General features: G+C 37.0%; 1 protein-coding gene across 1 annotated transcript in view; it reads right to left on the minus strand.

The window, feature by feature from the left end:
* The window catches only part of LOC144967878 (dynein light chain Tctex-type 5-B-like), a 35778-nt gene extending 27724 nt beyond the window's left edge, over window positions 1-8054 (minus strand). Inside the window, exon 1 of the mRNA XM_078905616.1 lies at window positions 7659-8054. The gene's annotated coding sequence lies outside the window, so the exon portion shown is untranslated. The remainder of the gene's footprint in view (window positions 1-7658) is intronic.
* Window positions 8055-8887: the final 833 nt, after the last annotated feature.

Consider the following 8887-nt stretch of genomic DNA (forward strand, 5'->3'; position numbering starts at 1 on the left):
ATATATATATATATATATATATATAATATATATACAAATGCACACATATACACATACTCTTTATATATATTCCAATTTTTACCTCACCTCTCACGCCTTGGTTCTCTTTCAATATCTCCCTATAATTTTGCATCTATTCACTTCCTCTGTCTCTTCGCTCTCTTCCATTCTCTCTAACTTTCCATCCTTTAGACGATATCAAAGTCCTTCTGCTAATTTCTATGATATAAAAGGGCAATCCAACAAACCAATCTCGTTATATCCGAGGTAAAACAGCCGTCTCAATAGTAACAGTAAAGTTACCGTTTAGTTATTGTTATCGTTACGAGTGTTACACTCCGTTCATCAACCTTTTACCTGTAAATAATTTGGTATCGACCAACATTGATTGGTCGGATATCAAATAGATTTTAAGCACTCATTTTTTTCTGACTCGAGTGGAAATATCTTAACTCACTAATGGCGAGATCTAAGATCTATAAAATCGAAATATGTGTCTCACATTACTTATCTAGTTATGAATGAAGATTTGTTTTTTTTTCCTCCCAAGAGAGCTGTAATTGCTATAATAGAATACTACTCGGACATCTTTAAAGTCCAAATTCCCTTTCTACTTTTGGTGGAAAAAAAGTAAACCATTAATTCAGCTTTGGGTAAAATTGAATACCGCAGATAAAGGATTAACCAGAAAATGCAATGTATGAAAAATGTACAATTGGGTTTTATGAGAGTACCGCGTTATTGATTAGCTATTAAAGGCAATGCCTTTCACCTTTTATGCAAGAACTTATTCATTGAAAAGCCACCGATTTGACATACTAATGCAAAGAGTTACCTCTCCTTTTCAACCTTTCCTCTCCCCTCTCTATTCCTCCCCCTCCTCATCCTCTTCCTCCACTCTTTTCCTCTCCGATTCTTCTCTCAATGTTTCGTCTATTTCTTTTAGGTTTTTTTTCTCTGCATTTGTCGTATCAATTACTTCTTCTTCTTCTTCTTCTTCCTCTTCTTCTTCTTCTTCTTCTTCTTCTTCTTCTTCTTCTTCTTCTTCTTCTTCTTCTTCTTCTTCTTCTTCTTCTTCTTCTTCTTCTTCTTCTTCTTCTTCTTCTTCTTCTTATGGAAACCTCCAATATTGTAGAGGATCACTTCACAGTTTGTAGGGTTTTACATTGTGTAAACTTGTTAAAATTTACTTACATATTTATTTCTCTTCAATGTATTCCTCAAGCAATCAATCTATCTTTCTATTTATCTATCTATCTATCTGTTCATTCATCCACCTATTGATCTATTATATCTATCATTTCCCGTCTTCCTTTCATATTTTCATGCACCCCAATTATCAAATTCTTCCCACACCTGAGCTATTCATGCATCACATCTAAAAGGACTGAAAAGTAACATTCAACCTCATCAGGGAGTGAATGTTGGAAAGAATCCAAAAAAATTAACACTAAAACGTCAAGTGGTTTTAGAAATTCGTTTCTGGTGTCCTTTCAAGACATTGCAATAAAAAACAATTTTTTAACAGCATCCTCATGGGGAATGAGATTAGCGGAAGAGTAGCGTCCCTTGATTGGACGTCACCTTACAGAGAGAACGTCAATTTGGTTTTGCGCCTGCGTCTCTCTCGTCCTCGCTTTCGGTGAAGTGTCTCGAGCCGCTTTCACCGGAAGTGAGGACGAGAGACGCATGCGCACAACCAACATGATGTTCTCTCTAATAACTTTTCCGCCGGTGACGTCCAATCAAGGGACGCTACTCTTCCGCTAATCTCATTCCCTATTTGGTGAATTGCATACTTTTAGTACATAAACTTGATCAAATTATCACAGTTGAATACTACAAGACTGACTTGAGAGGCAAGTGATGACAGGTGCAAGTGTTTGTACAGAAAAATCTCAATCTGTGCGGCTATGTGGTCTAGTCGTAAGACACTAGCTTTCGGATCGGAAGGTCTTGGGTTCGAGCCTCGCTCGACGCACAGTTGCGTCCTTGGAAAAGGCTCTTTACTCACATTCTCTCACCGTACTCATGTGTAAAATGAGTACCTGGCCGTTAAGCAGCGTCGCCTCTGTCGGAAAAATTGTAATATCGCCTAACAGGTGTCATGTCTCGTTCTACATGTTACGTGTTGCTGTTGGTCAGGGGCCCTTTGTAAAGCGCTCTGATCACTTCTAGTGGCTATTGTGCTATATATATAAAAAGCTCAAGTTTTTAATTGTCCTCGTCGTTGGTAGTTGACGTTGTTTTTGTTGGGCCCATGCTACTGTTTTGTTGTTGTTGGTTGTGGTGGCGGTAGTGGTGGCGATGGTTGAGGTGATCCATTAAACAAACGTCTGATGTCAACAGAAACCACATTTGTTGTTGTGCAAAATGAGGCAATAGGGGTTAATAATATTCCAAAAGGGGGAAAAAACGGAAGTGCCAGAGACGAGGCTCGAATCCCAGGCCTTCCGTGTCACAGTGCAATGCTTTTACCACACGGCCACCTCGCCCACCAAATTTGAACTCTTTTTACTTCCAACTGAGGTTAACTCACTCAATCCTAGAGATTTTTGCTACTGTTCAAAATTGGGGGGAAAAACTGTATTAAAAATGAGCATGTACATAGTTTTATTCAGCCACCCTTAACATACCAAAAAAAAATTAATATTATCTTTGTTACTACGCCTATTTATTTGTCTCAGAAAAATGTAATAAATCGGCATGGGGTATTGCAACTCAAACGTGAAGTCTGTCCTACTGTATGGATGTGAAACTTGGAACGCATTACAGGCATGTATAAGGAGGGTACACATTTTCGTAAACAGGTGCATGCGTAATCTACTCAGTATAAAATGGATGGATAGAATAAAAATTGAAGAAGAATGGAAAAGAACACAGCAGAAACCAGTGGGAGAGGAAATAGGAAGAAGACGATGGGGGTGGATTGGACACACGCTTAGAAAGAATGATTCCACTATAACAAAGAAAGTATTGGACTGGAACCCTCAGGGCAGAAGATCAAGGGAAGGCCACGAGGAACATGGAGAAGAATTAAAGAAACTGATATACAGAGAAGTGGTAAGACCTGGAATGAGATATAAAATTTTAAAATGTTAGCTCAGGGGATAGAGAAGGATGGAAACTGTTTGTCTGTGGCCTATACCCTGACCCAGAGTGAAAAAGGCAATGACGATGATGCGGCATGGGGTAGAATTAACCTGGGTAAACTACGGAAATAGTCGATGTTAGGGTTGAGTGAGTTAACGGATTAAAGGACCAGAATGTGGCTATCATTTACCCGTTAACTACCATCCTCTAGAAAGACGCGTATTTCGCTCATGCAATGCGAGTCCCAGCCACTGTCCAAGCGCATAACATTCGTTAACTCGCAGCCTTTCATTTCCCCTAAAAATGACGTCGCAATACAAAAGGTGACGATCATCAAAAGAAATGGAAAAGTGGATTGCCGTAAGTAGAACCAAATGATCCCATCACCCGATAAATTAATAACTATTCGGTATTTCCTTTTTTGTGTGTTTTTTTTTATTTATTTATTTATTTATTTATTTATTTTTTTTGTGGTCGTCGCCTTATATTTTGATGTAAGTTGTGAGCACTGTCAGGCTATGAGTTTACGAAGTCTACGCCCAGCGCTACAACAATTTAATACAAGAGATGGAATCGCGTGAACAAATGACATAAAATTATTTTCACAGTTGAACGGTATCTAGGTCGACTTACATCCCCCTTTTTATTTTCTCTCCCCCCCCCCCCCCCCCCCCCCCCCCCCCTCTCTCTCTCTCTCTCTCTCTCTCTCTCTCTCTCTCTCTCTCTCTCTCTCTCTCTCTCTCTCTCTCTCTCTCTCTCTCTCTGGAATACAAGGCGATTGCGGAAGGGATTGTTAAATATTCATGACAAGGATTGACCTGTAGTCATATTAACCGTTTAACGGCGAGACTGAATTTCTCTAAGATAATGATTTCTTTAACTATCTTATTATTATAATATTATGTTTGTTTATACATTACTGTAGATCAAACCGTTTCACCAAGAAAGTGGTAAATGAAATGTGTGACGATCCTTGTTGAAGCTGAATTCGAATTGTTGTTACTGCCCCTTTAGTGAAAATGATGGTAAAATTGAATGTAATCATAGTTTTAAAATATCGTAACACGCCTGCAATAGGTTAAAATCCACTTTGAGATACCAAGGTGAAGGTGTTGTCGTGCCATGATTAAATAACGAAGACATTGTTTAGTTTTGGATTTTTCAAAATCTTCAAATCATCCACCTAACTTGTTTCTTTAATCGTATCATGGATAAATATCATGATGTAATATTGAATCAGTTCGAACCAACCCCCACCCCCCCTCCCCTGTGCGGCTATGTGGTCATGTGGTATGACACTCGCTTTCGGATCGGTCCTGGGCCCGAGCCTCGCTCGGTTCATAGTTGAGTCCTTGGAAACGGCTCTTTACTCATATTCTCTCACCGCACTCATGTGTAAAACGACGACCTGCCCGTTAATAGAGTTGTCTCTGTCGTTAGTGGTGCTCAAGTAAACAAGTGATCTCATTGGTTGAACTATTGAATACAACTCACGATTTGTTTGCTTGTGTGGCCAAAGACTTGTCTTTTGACGTCATTTGTTAATCAGTGTCCGGCTAAAAGTTAACGGTCAAGCCGTAGCCATCGTTAACTTATAGCCTGACACAAGAACCAACTTGGTATAGTTTGACGTCATTTTCTAGGTTTTTGCACCGTCAAGTAAGTTGTTGTTAGTAGTGCTCAAGGAAACAAGTGATCCCATTGGCTGACCTATTGAATACAACTCACGATTTGTGACCAAAGACTTGTCTTTTGACGTCGTTCTTTGGTCAGTGTCGGGCTTTAAGTGAACGACCAGGGACTAAGTTTACGATGGATTCGCAACAAGACTGAGATATACTGGTCCTTTTATATGAGGGGACTCCAGTTATCATTATCCAGTCACTGATTAGGGGACTGAATCAGGTAGTAAACGCATTGACTCAATATCAAGATGATCCCCTATATCGTAGATAAAAGTATCAAACAGGATACTTCAAATTCTGTCTCAGGATTGGGCCGTCTTAATCTATTGATATTATTTGACGTGACGTGTTATCTGGCCATCGTGAAAAAAAAGCCGTTTTATCAATGCAAGGCAACTATCAACGAGACTGAATTACAATATAAATAAAATCAACAGTAGCTAATAATTGTCCCTGGTCAAAAGCAATAACCAACGTTTATGATGGCGTGGAGTCTACTTTGTGTCCACAAAGTATGGCCACTAAGGGTAATTTGATACCTTGATGTGAAATGGAAATTATTTACATCCTCTTTTAAAAAATTGTTCTTCTGATTACAGATTTACTGAGAAGACCCCCCCCCCTTTCTCTCTCTCTCTCTCTCTCTCTCTCTCTCTCTCTCTCTCTCTCTCTCTCTCTCTCTCTCTCTGGGGGAGGGGGGATCTTCTCAGTAAATCTATAATCAGAAAAACATTATATATATATATATATATATATATATATATATATATATATATATATATATATATATATATATTCTGTGTTAAAAACAACTAGACTCAGCGAGTATGACTAAAATAAGGGTAACGTACGCATTTCTCGCACCAATTTATAAATAGATCGTCTAAGCATAAATCGACAAAGAAACTTTTTTTCATCAACGCCGTGGCAATTAGATAGTATTATTGTAAGTAACATAGACATTTGCAGAAAAGTGAGTGAAGCAGAGATTTTTGTATTTATAAACAGCAATAAATGAAGTGCGAACAGGTGAATAGAGTCGATTGTATAGAGCGTCGCCCTATCGTGGTCTGGGTTCGGTTCCCCATCGCAGCAAAAATAATTAATACTATATTGTCTTCTAGTACAGCTCTTCTCACTTCAATTTTTTGTTATTAATAATATCTGCATGGCAATAAATGATGGAAAACATATTATTGTATTGATCATATTGTTTGAATTATAACATATATTTGAAATAAAAAAAGAAAACTTGAGCATTTATATAGCGCAATGTCCACTAAACGTACCCGAAGCGCTTTACAAGGGGTTCCTGGCCAACGGCAACACTTAACATTTAGAATGGGACATGACGCCTGTTAGGCGATATTACAAATTTTTAAATTTTTTTTTGGGACAAAGACAACGCTATTAATGGCCAGGTACTCATTTTACACCTGAGTAAGGTGAGAAAATGTAAGTAAAGAGCCTTCTCCAAGGACTCAACTATGCGCCGAGCGAGGCTCGAACCCAGGACCTTCCGATCCGAAAGCGAGTGTCATACCACAAGACCACGTAGCCGCACGTTTTAATAAAGTTTTGTTATGGTCTAACTTACTTTTTTTTTAAATCAATGTGAGGACCGACAGACAGTGTACAAGTTTGTGTGTTTTTCAATATAAAAATAAGTATTTCAATTTGCGTGTTCTGAACTGGATTAATTAATGATCTAGTTAATGATCTAGGAGCAGGAGGAAGGGGGAGGGGGGGGGGGGGAGGGGCTGACACGGAGGGAGAGGGACAGAGATAATTAAAGGTTATTACTGTTTGTCAATGGGGTTATGTGCTCTTGTAGTATGAAACTCGTCTTAGGCTCGAGTCTTTCTCTGAGCTCACATAGTTGAATCTATGGAAAAGGCTCTTTACCCACATTCACTCCCCGTACTCAAGTGTAAAATGAGTACCGGGTCATTAACACCATTGTCTCTGTCTTAAAAATGGTAAAATCGCCAAACAGGCTTCATGTCTCGTCCTACATGTTTAACTGTTTCTCTTGGTTAGGGACTCGTTGTAAATCGCATGAGCACATTTAATAAATATTGCGCTATTTTAATTCTGTTTTTTTGTTGTTTTTTTATTAATGTTCAAGTTACGTCAGGAAATCGATATCGGGTTTGAAAACAACCAAGTCGTCGACAATCTCATTCACATTACTGGTTTCAATTTGAATTAGTGAAAACGGGGAAATGAGCGTAAAACGTGTTTCGTAAAAAAAAATTTTTTTAAAAGCAAAAAAAAATATAAAAAACCCCCAAAAATGCCCAACAAAAACAAACAAATAAAACCCCAAACAAACGGCGCGACCTTGATAAAATAATAATAATAATAATAATAATAATAATAATAATAATAATAATAATAATATAATAATAAATAAATGATATGATGATGATGATGAATGAATGATGATAGATAATATAGTATTGATAATAAGTAATAAGATAGATGATGATGTATATAATGAGATGATGATAATAATGATATAATAATAATATAATAATATAATAATAATAATAATATATAATATAATAATATATAATAATAATAATAATAATAATAATAATAATAATAATAATAATAATAATAATAATAATAATAATAATAATAATAATAATAATGACAGCAAGAACAATAACAATATCGATAATCCGAACTATAAGCTGCATTGCTCTAAGGTGTCGACTCCCCAATTTTTACCCCTGAGACTGTAGGTCATACCAGAATTGTGTTTATCTGTCTTATTCATCTGTATATTTATTTATCTATTTATTTATTCATTTGTTTATCTATTTATCATTTTTCTATTTATTTATTTTCACACGACTATCTAATATCACTCACCACATGAAATTGAAATGGATCCAACTGTTATATAATCGGTTTTAAAGTCTATTGTAGATTTCTTTTTGGCCATCAAAGTAAGTACTATCGCAGTGTCTATTCCTCAACGAACGCTTCTTAAATTAAAAGAAAATAATGAGTTTATCCGTGATTTCATCGAACAAAAAGAATAATCAACGGCCACTATACTAACCACTAACCACCGCATGCATAATGTTTCTGTGGGATCAAAGCGCTTTAGATTAAATGGCGCGATGCACATTCACAATCGCAATCACAACAAAGCTAAATACCACCGAGGTCAAAGAGTCGAGAAGTCGAGTAACGGGAGAGGAATAATATTTTTACAGCTCTCGCCGAAGGACATAAAAATAAAGCATACAGAGTTGCCCCCATTTGCTTGCTTTAAGCCAACTTTCCATTCAGAGGCATGGACTGTGATTGCGCTTAGCGCTTGAATCCGTTGGTGACGAGGATCAAGTGTAATTCGATATCGTTAATTACTGACGACAGATCAATATCGGTAGGAATCCCCCCCCCCCCCCCCTTCCCCCTTTCCTCCCGTAAAAGTAAACGCTTAGCAATGATAGAAGAAAACCATATCTCCTGCTGTTGATCACAGAATTGTGCATCAGGTGATAAACCTTTTATACATTAAGTAAATAGATATATTAAAATATACACTTTTATTCGGTGTGTTTTCAAGATGTCCCGAGTCATTTTCCCCTCAAGCAGGTCATATGGATCCAAATGTCCATTCTTGTCTGTTGCTCGCCATTTTTGAAGTAGCTTCTCTGCAACGTTGGCGTTACCGAAATAACCATAAAGATGTAGGAAGCTAAGAACTCACGTAGAAATAATTTCTTTCTCTAAGTAATTTGTATGTGCAGTTTTTGCACGAAAATGGTGATTCATTGAAAATGTTTCTAAAGAATGACCAGCTTAAATGGTCTATATTATGAAATAACAATATTTTCACGAAATTGTATTCATGTTAATATAAAAATTAATTTCTTTAGGGTAAGTCTACATTAAAGATCAGACCCATTAACTACACAGTAAGAATACCCATCAAATCATAGGAAAATTCAATGGAAAGCCATTTCGGAAGACAGAAACAAGATATAATAATATATTGAAAAATAAGATGAGATGTGGTGACCTATTTCAGCGTGTGGTGATGAAGGTAGTCAATATACTGGACAGAGACAGGTTGGAACTATGGGAAT

This window comes from Berghia stephanieae, chromosome 3 (genome assembly GCF_034508935.2).
Source record: "Berghia stephanieae isolate SIO BIC M18660-M18661 chromosome 3, UCSD_Bste_1.3, whole genome shotgun sequence".
Classification (NCBI taxonomy): domain Eukaryota; kingdom Metazoa; phylum Mollusca; class Gastropoda; order Nudibranchia; family Aeolidiidae; genus Berghia; species Berghia stephanieae.